At 47.5% G+C, this 14,104-nt stretch overlaps 1 long non-coding RNA gene across 1 annotated transcript in view; it reads left to right on the top strand.

Annotated features, from left to right (window-relative positions):
* Positions 1-13,317, top strand: part of LOC144238611 (uncharacterized) — a 19,009-nt gene extending 5,692 nt beyond the window's left edge. The window contains exons 2-3 of the long non-coding RNA XR_013337167.1: positions 5,311-5,387; positions 12,812-13,317. This is a non-coding gene — a long non-coding RNA (uncharacterized LOC144238611). The remainder of the gene's footprint in view (positions 1-5,310; positions 5,388-12,811) is intronic.
* The last annotated feature ends 787 nt before the right edge of the window (positions 13,318-14,104 follow it).

Below are 14,104 nucleotides of genomic sequence, written 5' to 3'. Positions count from 1 at the left end.
GGGGGGGGGGGGGGGGGTGCTGTGTCTTCAGGGCCTTGCCCCAGAGGCACGTGATGTCAGCCTGCCCCGCTGTCCGTGATGCTGACTTTGCTGACTTGGGAGACTTGTACATTTTTCCACTGTAAAGGTACACTTTCTTCCTCGTAATTAGGAATATCTTGAAAATGTGTAACTATTCCTTTCTTCCAGCAGTCGCTCACCCAGCGTTTTAGAATCCCCTGATGATTCTTGTTTGAATCAGTTATTATGTTAGTGATTATAAAAGGCTGATTTTTTAAATTGTATCATCCCTTGTCCATTTATTACACAGCATTCTGCACTGGTAGCTCTGAAGTAGTACAGTAGTAATTGTCACATAAATAAATGAGTTCTGGAGAAATTGTGTGTAACTGAACTATATTTTCATAGGAAAATTTCAGAGATCTATTTCCAGAGTGAAAAAGAAGCCCCCAGAGCTTTACAAAAAGTATTTAAGAAAGGGCAACTTAAAAGAATATTTTTTTATAGTTTATTTTTGAGACAGAGAGAGAGACAGAGCACGAGTGGGGGAGGGGGAGAGAGAGAGAGGGAGACACAGAACCTGAAACAGGCTCCAGACTCTGAACTGTCAGCACAGAGCCTGACGCGGGGCTCGAACCCATGAACCGTGAGATCATGACCTGAGCCGAAGTCGGACATTTAACTGACTGAGCCACCCAGGTGCCCCAAGGAAGGACAACTTTTAATATATGTAACAGACTAAAAACTTTTTAATAAAATCTGAACAACCATAAGCAATCCACACACATGATACCAAAATAGCACATTATGCAGCATTCGGAGCCAACAGTGAAGAGACAGGTCTTCATTATTTAGGACCTCTTCCTGGTAACCAAAAATGAATTTCAAATATGATTTTTGGACATGTTTGATATTTGGTGGTAACAGCATAAGTGCCTAAACTTTTATCTTTGTTGCTGTGGTCAGGTTACTAAGCCTTCAGGCCTCTGATTTCTCATTTGTAAGTTGAGGCGGACAGATTATAAAATCCTTTCTTGTTCTTCATGTTGGATGATTGAAACATCGGTTATATATACCTCGGGCTTTCTACTCCCCTTTGGCTAAAAAGAGGATCACCCTAGTTTCTGTGTTTACATTCACTGGAGTAAGATTGAAGCATAACGATGGATTCTGGAAAGTCTCCGCTTCCTTTCAGGGGCATATGCTATAGGAGTCTCTCCTTGTTTCCACACAAGCAGATTTTTTTAAATAAAGACTTCTGTTGACAAACAAAATCAGAGAGATTTTTTTTTTTATAAACCAGCAAAGGAGAGGAGTTTCCTAACCCACAAGCTCACAGTTCTTTTCTCTCCAGCCACTCGGCTACCCCCAGCCGTATCCTGACAGGAAATACTCCTCGGGACTCAGTGATGGGATCCATGTTCACCCCTGGGTACCTGAGGAGATTTTATTCTGCATTATTTCATATTTCAGCTGCCTCCTTAGCTTCCGTGCCCCAGTGGGACTGCTTGCTACTCCATTCTTATTACACTAATGAGTCAGTTGAAGCATTTTGTGCTGGAGCTTTCTGCTTCCTGTGATGAAGGAAGACGTGGGAGACGGAAGGGACAGCCTTGTCCTGGGGCTGGTCGTGTGCCTGAGGAGAGAAGCTAAGGGGAAAAGTTCATTGTGCCCGTTTGTTCTAATAAGAACAGATTCCTATTTCCCAACCCAGGGTCCCTCACAAAGCGGGAGCCGTCCCTCACCGAGAGCCAGTGGCAAAGGAAGCTGACTCTGGAGCAGTGACAAAAAGGAACTGAACTGGTCGGCTGCACTGGTGACAGTGTGACTGGATGGACTGGGGGTGGCGGGAGGGCTGGCCAGGACAGATGCGGCTGCAGGGCCTGACTCCTTGGCCCTCCTCTGTGGTTCTCCGTGTCCACCCGCTTGTAGGGACTAGAAACCTTCCCAGGACCATCCCCTCCCTCTCCTCCCCCTGCTCTGCCTCCTCAGTAACCTTCCCGCTGGGCCACACTGCGCTTCCTTCAGCTCTCAAACACCCNCCCCCACCCATCCTCCCCATCCTCCCAGCCCCCATCCCGTGTGCTCAGGGCACCCTTTCTCGGCCCCACGGTGGCTTTGCTGTTCCCACACTTTTCCTTCAGAGCACTTGCCGTTGTTGGTATGGCTCTCGCACAGAACCAGTGCCTGGCTGTAGTCCGCACTCAGCAAAGTTTTGGGCATTCTGAGTGTGTGCGGGTTAAGAGGCAGAAACATTAAACCGCACTCAACAAGCTCAGCTTCGACTCATTTCCAGGGGGGTATCGGCCTCCATGTTTCCTCACTGCAGTACTGTCTGCCCAGCACAGCGTTTCTTAACCAGTGATCTGTCTTAGACCCAAAGGTAGCCATGGGAATAAAGCCGTTGAATGCGGTTGTTAGACATTTTCATTAGACCCCACAGAGTGGGCCACGGCACTTTTGCAGAGTTGTAGAGTATTTCTGTCTTCTCTTTAGCGGTCCCCGCCAAGTTCGGAGGGCCGCCCGTGTGCGCATGGCCCCATACTCACCGTGCGCCCTTGGTTTCCCTGATGCTAACATCGTTAGGTCGGCAGATCCCAAGAGATTCTTGTGAAGTACTGTTATTCGTTAAAACTTCCCGTGGGCAGGAAAGTCTTCCTTGGGAAAGAGACTGGTCATTAGTGCCGGTGGCACGGGAGTCACGTGTGCTTGTGTGTGCAGTTGGGCGTCTCCCAGAATGTTCTCCGCCAGCCCTTTCTCAGGGACACAGCCAGGCAGGGTTTGGTATATATGCAGAGCCTGGAGATGAGCTGACAGATGTTGAGGAGAATAAATCTGTGGGATTCCCAAACAGATGGTGCGGTATGTTCTGTGCATTTGGCCATTTTACAAAATGAGCGTCATCCATTATTTTAAGTAGTGTTATAAATCCCGTCTGGCTGGTCCGTGTCCACTTGTAACTCTTTAGAACAATGCAGAACTAGCGGTAAGCCTCGTTCACGAGAGAGAAGTGACACGCCCAAGCTTTCTGTTTGGTAACCCAGACTTCAGAGTTCGGCTGCCCGCATTTTGAGTGGGCCGCAGTGATACGTTAGCGCTCTGCTGGACACGGCAGATGAGCTTATGGCCCGGTCGCACACTGAAAGTCCAGTGTCAGTAGAAGGCAGGTTCTATGCAGGTCACCCTCTGTGTGCCCTGCAGAACTGCTATCCACATGCTTCCCTCTGCTCTGAGCTCCGGCAGGAATTACACGCTCCCCTTCGCTCCGGCTGCTGGCTGAGCGCGGCAGGGGACGATGCCGGCGAGGTCACAGAACACGGCAGAGAAATCAGGGTCCAGGGTCCTCTCGGCCGCCCTCACCTACCGCTGCAGCCTCACAGGCGTCGGGGGGCTGGGGGCTGCCCTTTCCTTCCCCCACAGGCCCTGTAGGGTGGTGTGTCCTCAAAGCCGCCAGCCTGGAGCTGCTTCATGCTCCCTGTTGGGCTCCATTGACCCTGTCCCCACCTTCGTAAATGGTTCTGTGTGAAACTGTGCAAATCACCCTTCTGAGCATGCCATCTGCTCCCAGCAGGTATGTTGTATAGATAGGACGAGGCAGGAAGTCCCATTGGTCCAGACCGACTACCTTCGGGGCCACCGTAGCAGAATGCCACAGACTCAGGGCCTTAAACAGCAGGCCTTTATTCTCACAGTTCTGGGGGCGGGGAAGTCCCACATGCAGGTGCTGGCCGGTTCAGTTCCTGGTCTTCCCCCCGTCCCTGTAACAGCCCCCAGGCCAGCACTGGGGACATAGTAGGTTTTCAAGTAAATACTAGAATACACAGTTGAGATAGAAGCTGAGTTTGGCCCTAAATAAATGATAAGGCTCATATAAAATTGAGGTAGGGGAAAGGAGACATCAGGCAATCGGCCTAGGAGGCCTGGATAGATGTCACTTTACAAAACGTGTCAGCTGAGGATTCCATTTTATTTGTTTTTTTTACTGCAATACCAGGTGGCCCATCACCTCCCCTGTCCACCTGTCCTCTGCAATGACCATTATGTTTTGAATTTTATCAAACTATCTGATCCTGTGAGTAGGCTTTCTAGATCAGCTCCAGGTGACCTTTGGCACGCAAGTCTCATCAGCCCAGGCGGGAGGGATGTGAAACGTCGTTGCAAATGCCAATCTGTGCCCAGGTTGGGAGCAGGCACCCAGGGGGACAGGCCGCAGAAAGACCAGCTGACTACTGTTCAGATTTCTGCAGCTAAGTTTGGAGTCTTTGAAGAGGGAAAATGTCCAAGTGCGCCCAGATGGTAGGCTCAGTGGGTTATTTTGAAATTGTCCATTATGCGGCTCACTGAAAATGTGCTGTTAATATTACCACAGGGAATTTGAATGTTGGGCCTGTGAATTTGTTGAGCTGGGAAATCTAGAGAGGGCAAAAGAGTCCGGCTCACTTCCTGAATCAGTTCTGTGACTCGGTGACCCATTCTGAGAAGGAGTGGCTTGTCTTCCATCCTGTAAAATTGGGCTAGTGCGCACTGCCAGGCTCTGGTCGTGGATGGTCTGTCATTGGCTTGTGCGAGAGCTTTGTTTTTGTGCTTTGTTTTTCTTTTAATTTACTTTAGCAAAAGGGACCGGGCAAAAGGTCTTTGTTTCTTTTTCTATCAATGAGATCCAGTTTTCAAAACATTTTGAAAACTACTGACTTGGCTGACTCGTTGCCTCAAGTCCCCTGGCGTTTTTCTCTGGAGACCTCTGGACGCCTGCAGACTCCATAGGCCACAAGCAGTGAAGTCATTTCATCTAGGTAGTAACTTCGGTATGGGATCATCCAACTCGTTATTTAACCATTGATTAATATGCAACATCCTAAACACTACATGAAGCGTATGAAAAGCACAACCATGAGCTCACAGAGCTGTGCTCTTCATGTACTTATATTCTGTCTTTTAATCGGAGATTTCAAAGTGTTTTAGACAGAGGACTGGATTCCTATTGTGATAGCTATTTTGAGATGCACTGAAATCTTACACAATCCAGAGGACCGTTCTCTCACTCTTTCATGGACTTTGATGTTCTCAGATGAAAGGTGCTATATAAATACAAAGCATTATTCATGTCATAATTTGAATATTTGGCACAATAAAGGCTGCAGGCTGCTTCACTGGGCACGTTGCAATTTTCTCTCCGGTGATATTTGCACTTTGTCAAATTAGTACAAAAATTCCCTTATCGGGGGACTGAATCTTGGATTTAAATCTGCCATATCGTCTCCTGCTGGTGTTAGGAGAACCCTACACATGATGCCTCTAATTTGCTTTCAGCCGTTCAGTGGAACCTACCTGAACCACGAGGAGTCCGGAATGCATCACTGCGTGTGCTGTGACAGCCCATTCTTCAGGTAAGGCAATGGCGGAGAGGCATTGACTCCGGGTCGTATGCAGCCCTGTCTCATTTGAAGTCCTGGCTAAATATATACCCCTGTTGTTTTTAACTGCCCTCCTCGTTTGGCATCGTTGCTGTAAGGAGGCTGTTTATATCAAATACTTGCCTGTCTTGATTATTTCTAACATTTAGAGCAGTTAACGAGATTTCTTAGCCTGTATTCTTTCTTTCTGTATCCCGGAGAAGCAGAAAACAAACAAAACTTCATGGGCACCTTAAGATAACACTATTAGAATATTTTCCCGGGAAAGTATCTCAAGAACTCTAAACCATAATAGTATTTGCTTGGCCATGTGATTAAAAACTCTATCTCTCCCAGGGAAGATGGGTTTATAATTTAATTTGGGAAATGTGGGATTTTATGAGGATAGATTCCCCACAGTGCTTGACAGTAGTGAATACCATACCCTCTTCTATATGGCTAAAAGTAAATTTAATTGTCCCTTGATTTCAAAGCCTCTTTTAAGTCAATCAGGATCTGAAATCTCTCAACAAAGGCTTTTTTGTTTAGACATGCAGGAAACAGTCTAAAAAAAGTAGATTCGATGAAGAAGAAAGGAAAACATCTTTGAAGTCCTGTTTTCAGAACTTCAAAGATATTTTCCTTTCTTCTGCATCAACCCTAAATTGGTTTAGAATAAAATATAAATCAAGCCCGCTCTGTGAATCTTCCATTAAGCCGTGCTTCATTATGTCCTTTGGGCTTTGAGCAGACCGGGCTTTCTTGGGCTGCTGGCTGCTAATGTGGGCTGAATTTGGAAAGCCAGACCCCGCCAGCAAGGATGGGGAGCAATTAGGATCGATTTCCCTTCATGCTTGCGGAAGGGCAGGTCTTTGCCCAGATTCATTCACTACGCCGCGAGGGGACGTCTAAGATAGCAGTCAGCCCAGGATGGCCTGGGGAAAACTATGAGAAGCAGGTTATTTTTAGCACAGGAAAATGTGGGACACATATTTCTGAGCCATTCGTTATTCCTTGACCTTTGGTTCTGTTAAGGAGAGGTAGGACCCTGAGATGGGCCGACCTGCTTTTAGGCAGGAAAAAAGGTGTACACGTGAAGACGGAAAGGACTGCCTTGTTACTATATGGTAACCAGACAGACTTCCTGTTTCCACCTTTGAACCGTGAAGACGGAAGATGAGAAGTCGTCCCTATGAGAGCATTCTCCCACTTTGCGTTCGTTTTTTTTACTTCATTGGGGTTCCAGTGTCTGCACTAGTGAAATGGAGACCTTTGCCTACCCAGGGCCCAGCGCCCCCTCTCCACAGCAGCCAGGCATGGAATCACAGAATGTTGGAGCAGGATGGACCTGAGAACAGAGCACAAGGCTCTGTCCAGGAGAAATTTCTGCGACTGTGGAAATGCTCTATATCCGCCCTATCCAATATGGTAGCCACTCATCACATGCGGCTCTTGAACCCTCAGTGTTGTTGAAGATGAATTTTTTACTTTATTTCATTTTCATTAATTTACACCTAAAAGCCCACATGTGGCCAGTGGCTGCTGTATTAGCAAGTGCTAGTCCAAATTAAGGAAGCTGAGGGACCAACCCCAGGTCACTGAGGTCATGAAGCAGCAAAGACTAACAGGAGATCCAACCCATTTTCTAGAAGCCCGTTTACCAAGGGCCACTTTACGGAGCTGCCGATTCACCAACCTTATTTGTTTCTTTTATAATCATTGAGTTTTAGTTGAAAAGTTTCTATTTTCTTTTCTTAGGGACTTTTGAGTTTGTTTCTGTTCCATTTTCCTGCTGCTGCTGCTGCTGCTGCTGCTGCTGCTGCTGCTGAATAATTAAAACTGGAAGAAATAAGAATCTGTTGATAAGAATCTTTTATGCTCCGGAATATACTTTTCTTAAAGAGGTATTTGTTTAGAGGAGAGATAGTTTACTAAAGTGGCTAGGGTTCTGCTCCACTGCTGTGTGACCTTGGCACATCTCTTAACCGGTCTGTGCCTTGATTTCCTTACCTGTAATGTGTAGGAGGATCGCTGTACCTACTTCATAAAGTTGTTGCAAGGATTCAGTGAGTCCGAGGTAATGCATGGAAAAGCACCAGCGCAGAGCATGTGAAAGCAGGCGCTCAGTACATGTTAGCAATGGCTCTTCCTAGATGTAGATCCTTCTTAGGGCTGTATGTGGAGATAAATCTCTGGGAGTGAGAAGTTCTTGTGAATACATTCCAATTAATGAGGACCTATAAATGAAGATTATATTCCTGAGCGTGTTTCCCATTCAAAAGCTTGGTCTGAGGAATATATTCTTGTTTTGCCTCCCTCTCTCTCTTTCTCCAGTCTCCAGCCTTAATCATAGCAAGCAGGAAGTGGAGAAAACAATACACATCCCTTCAAATGCTTGTGCACGGCCAAAATGAGGTAAAAAGTTGGTCCACCAAGAAAGAGCCAAGTGAATGTGGGGGCCACTGCCTCTTAGCACCTAGGCTCACTGCTGCCGGCGGGATTGCCTTCCCGTAGATCCAATATGGCGCCTGCTCCAGGGGACATGCCTGCTGTCCAAACCGGAGGCCTTTAATCCAAGGCTTCCAGGTCAAGAACACTCTTAGGATGTTATCACTCCCCTGGGGACTCCGCACTGTTGCTTCATTAACCTTGGAATCGTGTGACTTTGCCCTCACTTCCCTGCTTCCTCTGCTCCCCATTTCTCCTTCCCCCTGTATACCGGTTCTGGAAGTGTTTATTAAAACCTACTGTGGGATCGCATATTCAGGGCTCCTCCATCCTTCTTAGAACAGAAGGAAACTGAGAGCCTATTATTACTTTCCCTTTGAAATAAAATCAGGATGTGCTACATGTTACGAGTAACTAAGTAACATCCGTTAAAAACTGGTGTGTGTGTGTGTGTGTATGTGTGTGTATTCCCATTCCTCCAAATGAATGGAAATTCTTCTAAGATTTTAGAGTTGTCAGTTATCACCAGGTGCCTCTGCTGTTAGTTTGAGGGCTGTGGAATTTCCAGAAATGAAGAAAAACCAAAGCAAATAAACATATAACAAACATGCAGACACATAACAAAAACAAAACCAAAGAACCACCTCTAAAAGTACATGAAAAGAGATGGTCCAGAGGGGTTTTAGTTTTTCACGGGAGAGTCTTATAATCTGCTAATCATTTAAATGTTTATTTGAATTTCTTTTTTTAAATGTTTTTATTTATTTCTGAGAGAGAGAGACTGTGAGCAGGGGAGGGTCAGAGAGAAAGGGAGCTACAGAATCTGAAGACAGGCTCCAAGCTCTGAGCTAGCTTTCAGCACAGAGCCCTACGCGGGGCTCGAACCCACGAACCGTGAGATCGTGACCTGAGCCGAAGTCAGACACTTAACTGACTGAGCCACTCAGGTGCCCCTGAATTTCTTTCTTTATTTAAAATTTTTAAATACTTATTTATTTATTTGACAGCAATGAATGCCATGTTTATTTATTATTTGAGAGAGAGAGAGAGAGAGCACGCATGCACACACACATAATCGAGGAGGGGCAGAGAGGGAGCCCGAGAACCTGAAGTGGGCTGAAGTGGGCTCTGGCACTCTCAGAACAGAGCCGAAAGTGGGGCTCGAACCCATGAACCATGAGATCATGACCTGAGCTATAGTCAGACGCTCACCCGACTGAGCCACCCAGGAGCCCCTGTGTATTGGGGTTTCTAATTGACCTTAATATTTAGGTTTCCATTCTGAAATGATATATGATAGACCTCCCATTATGACCTGGTAAAATCTCCAGATTCTTTTAATTGCATTAATAAAGATTTATTGTTTCCCATAAACATTTTAAGTGACTTTTTATTAGTCTTTAGTAAGATTAATTCATTAAAAATGTATTACATTCATAATTCCCCACCAAAATGCATTTAATGATCACTGGTTTACATGTAATGTTAAGGGTGGAAAGGCTGTGATTGAAACATACTTAAAATGTTTTTCCCTGGGCCAGAGTNAAAAAATGGGTCTATGGCTGTTCAAATTTTATGGATATCTGTTAGTAGTAGTAATGATTTTTTAAAATAATGGCTAATGATCCACGTAGCATTTGTCCAACACTGTGCTAAGTACACAGTACCTGTCGGGAAAGTATTTCAGGGAACCTTGTCAGCAACTTTGTGGGGGAAGAGCGCCATTACCGTTCTATCCGTTAGGGCACTGAGGCTTTAAAAGGTTGAAAATAACTTGCCGAGGTCACAGAGCTAGAACAGAGGCTGGACCCTCACCCAGACCTTTCAGAAGTCAGGGCCCTTACCCCTCAAGGTTCTCAAAGCCTGGTCTGAGGACCCTGGGAGCTTCTGGAGCCATTGTAGGGGACCCACAGGGCCCTCTCTTTTGTTGTTGTATATTTTTGAGGCCACATCCTCTTCTGTACTTCAGTCAGAGTAACAGTCAGCAGAGTGAATCCAGAAGCACATGTGAAGAGTCAGTGGTCTTTTTCTTTTCTTTTTTTTCTTTTTTAATTTTTTAATATTTTTTTATTTATTTCTGAGAGAGAGAGAGACAGCGTGAGCAGGGGAGGGTCAGAGAGAGAGGAAGACACAGAATCTGAAATAGGCATCAGGCTCTGAGCTGGCTGTCAGCACAGAGCCCGACGCGGGGCTCAAACCCACAAACTGTGAAATCATGACCCGAGCCGAAGTCAGAGGCTTAACTGACTGAGCCACCCAGGTGCCCCGGTCTTTTTCTTTTCTTAAGCTACATGTCAGAGAGATTTGCAGACTTGTAAAGCAGTGCAACTCTTCTCACCGGTGTCTGTTTCACTTTGGGAAATACAATTAGCTGTCAGAAAGAGGTTATTTATGTTACCAGGTAATGAATTTGTTATTCCTAAAAATAATGTATAATTATTTAAGAACTCTCAGTTATAACTTCTAATTTGTAAAACCTCGGTAGACATAATTCATGGAAACAAAAGCCCTCCGAGCGCCTCAGTAATATTTTACTCTAACGCAGCCCTGCGATCAGAGGGTTTGAGGGTGACTGCCTTGCCCTGGACTGTTTCTGCTGAGGCTCGTGCGATCCTGAGCATCCTTCTGTGCTCACAGTCTGGGGGTTGATTATTTGCCACTTTTCCTGCTCTGCTCAGTTCTTTTGGTTGTTGGCTTTTGTTTGTTTGCTTGCTTGCAGAGTTTACGGTGCATTTCTTCTCCCTCTTCCTTAGAAAGAGAGCCCTCTCCCTGCCATTGCAGATTCTCCACTCCGGCTTCCTAGCGCCCTTGAAGGGAGCTCACTTAGGGCCTTGGGCTCATGGGCTTGCTTGTTGCCCTTGCTCGCCTCTGGTCGGCCCCTCCCACCTTCTCCCACCCGGGCGTCATTAGTCCCCGTGGGACTCAGCCCAGGAGGGTCACTGCACCGCAGCGACTGTTGACAGCAAACCTTCCCGAGCACTGGCCCTGTGTTCCCCCAAAGTATCTCCTTAAATCCTCAGAACCTCTCCGTGACGGAGGTGTTACTGTCCCCGAGCTGCGGATGGGGCCCAGAGAGGTTACGCAGCCTGCCCAGGGTCACACAGCCACGAGATGGCAGAGGCAGCGAGGCTCCTGCGTCCGGGTCACCGGAGGGAGGGCCCTGCTGCTGCAAACGGGTGTTTGATCGGGTCTCCCCACTGCGGGGCCCAGACCGTGGTGCCCCCCACTGACCACCGTCGTCTCCTTTCCGTCGCCCCCTTTTCTGCACTTGGACCCCGTGGGTGGGATCTGGGTTTCCTCCCAGGCCTCACAGTTCGCAAAGCCTGTGGTGTCTCCCGGTCCCTGTCGGCCGTCGGGAGGGAAGCGGGCGGCATCCCAGGGACAGGAGGTGCTTGCAGGCGGCCGGTGGTGAACGCGCAGCGGGCAGGGCCCCTGCGGCACCGGCGTCCACGCAGCTGGCTGGCGGCGGGCACGGGGGAGGGCGGGGGAGGGCTGCCTCCTGCCCGGGCGGGAGAAGGAGTCGGGACAGTGCGAGCAGCCGCCGCGCGGCGAGTGTCACCCCCAGTTCTGAGAAGTACTGCTCCGGCACCCCCACGGCCTTCGTCTTCTGAGGCTCATTCGACGCCTGGCTCCGGCGAAAGGGACGCAGAGATCCTGGGACGCGTGGACACCTCGTTAGGACACACACACACACACACACACACACACACACACACACACCCGCATCGAGGTTGCCTGCAAGCAGGTGGGCCGCTCTGGGTTTGTTGCTGCCTTTGCCGCTCCGGGTCCCTCCCCGCGTCGCTCTGGGCACCGCGGGCAAGGACCCTCCCTGAGCCCCTCTCTGCCACAGCCTCCCTGGTTCTGGCCTTCCAGACGCGGGGCAGGGGGAGGGAAGAAGGGACAGGCAACAGGAAGGCCCGGTGTCCCTGGCACCTGTCCACCTCCTGACCCCTCTGCAGCGTGTCACCAGCGGAGTGGCGCTGCGGGGGACATCGTGCATTATTCCTTCCGCGAGCCTGGCAGGAGGTAGTACCTTAAATCCAGACAACAGGCTCATTTTTATATTCTTGGGTGCTCGGTTTTGTGGTTTGTTAAAACACCGGAGGCGGGCAGATCAACAGCATGGTCTTGTCATCAGCAAAACCCCAGAATAATACACTGGCTGCAGCAACATTATTGCGTTCTTACCTAGGAACCGTGTTAGTGCTTTGTGTGCATTATATCCGTGAGTCATCACAATAGCTTTATTAAGTAGGTATAATTATTAGTCCCCATTTTATAGATGAGTAAATCAAGGCCTAAGTTAAATAACCTGCTCACATTCTCACTGGTAGAGAGCTATTTACCACTACTGTGCACTGGATTCTTTCATTTCTTTTTGTTTTTGTTTTTGTTTTTTTTTTTGAGTTTATTTAATTTGAGAGCGAGCGAGCAGGGGAGGGACAGAGAGGGGAAGAGAAGGAATCCCAAGCAGGTTCCGTGCTGCCAGCTCAGAGCCTGACACAAGGCTCAGACTTGGGAGCCATGAGATCATGCCCTGAGCCAAAGTCAGGAATCAGATGCTTAACTGACTGAGCCACCCACGCACCCCTGTCTTCTTTCATTTCTTAATCAAACTCTGATGTGATGGGCTTCCCTCCCCCTTCATACAGATGTCAAACACCATGTGGGGGTAAGCCATGTGGGGGGCGGCCATGTGGGGTTCACCTGTCTGGTTTCATGTAAAGAGCTTTGTCTCAGTGGGGAAATGACAGAGGTCTCTGTCCTGTGCAGTGTGAAGCCCACCTTGGCCACGTGTTTCCTGACGGACCTGCGCCTGGTGGTCAGAGGTTTTGCATCAACACTGTGGCACTGAAGTTCAAACCAACAGAACCCTGACTGTCTCCCGGGGTCCCCTTCCCTCGCCACTGCTTCATCCACACCCTCAGTTGCCACAGCTTACATGAATGACGTGTTTATTCTCTCCCAAGCCAGGCTAAGTGTGCTGCTGGCACCAGGCAAGTCACAACCGCTAGGCTCAACCCAACCCTGACCCCAGCTCTGACAGTGGAATTTCACGCAGTGACAGAGGGGCGGCCATTTCCATCGAATTGACTTCTGTAGGCTTGCCGGGGACCAGAGGGCATGACTCTTTGGGAACAGGGAGAAGCTGATGGACTACGAGCCAGAAAATTCCTACAAAACTCTCCTGAACTTTCCACTGCGATGAAGCACTTGGTGGACATATACAGGTGGGGATGGAGGGAAAAGAGGAAGGAGATGCGGGATTAGAGTAATCAACAATCTCAGCGTCGAAACAAGTGCCGAAGACAGGAGGTTGTGAGACAGCAGAGTTGGGGAGGCCCACGCAGTGATCGGTGGGGTGTATGAATCTTCTTCATAACTTTAGACTGTCTTGACCATTCTGGTCTCATGCTTTCTACCCACAAATAAGTGCGAATGGGAGCTTGTTAGATTTCAGTGACTAATGAGTAAATGTGGCTACAAAGTTAAGCTTTCACATGTTCAAATAAAATACTTAACTAAAATTGGTGTCTACTTTGTGTCTAAGCCTATGAATTTGCTCTTTTATAAAAAGTCTAGATCAGATACCAAAAGAAAAAAAGCCAGATCACAATGGAGTAGGCATTTGGTTATACAACCCTAATAGAATTCAACTGTTTTACAAATTGAGAGTCTTGAATACTTTGCTATTGAAGGTGTTTAAGTTATTTGAGGTTTTACAGGCAGAAAGAAAACCTAATGATTCCATTTTTTTTCTTTATTAGTTTGTAGTGCCTCATGTAGCTCTTCTTTTAGTGGTTACCATGGAAATCACAACATGCATCCTTAACTTGTCACAGCCATATAACAATTATTTTGGCTACTTCTCCAAGAATGCTAGCCTCAGATCGCTTTAACCCCACAAACACCCTTCCACATTTTGTGTTACTATTGCTATGAATTTAATTTTACACACATTTTAAGCCCCACAAGTCATTAATTTTATATGCCAATATTTATTTATATTTACACACATATTTCCTCCTTATTTCTTCACGAAATAATCACGTTTCCCTGTGGGATTATTTTCTTCTGCCTGAAGAACTCTTTTTTTTTTTAATGTTTATTTTTTGAGAGAGAGAGAGAGACAGAGTGCAAGTAGGGGAGGGTCAGAGAGAGAGGGAGACACAGAATCTGAAGCAGGCTCCAGGCTCTGAGCTAGCTGTCAGCACAGAGCCCGATGTGGGGCTCGAACTCACAGACCGCAGATCATGACCTGA

This window comes from Crocuta crocuta, unplaced genomic scaffold (genome assembly GCF_008692635.1).
Source record: "Crocuta crocuta isolate KB4526 unplaced genomic scaffold, BGI_CrCroc_1.0 scaffold96, whole genome shotgun sequence".
Taxonomy (NCBI): domain Eukaryota; kingdom Metazoa; phylum Chordata; class Mammalia; order Carnivora; family Hyaenidae; genus Crocuta; species Crocuta crocuta.
The sequence above is the reverse complement of the archived record's forward strand: the minus strand, read 5'-3'. Positions and strand labels throughout refer to the sequence as shown.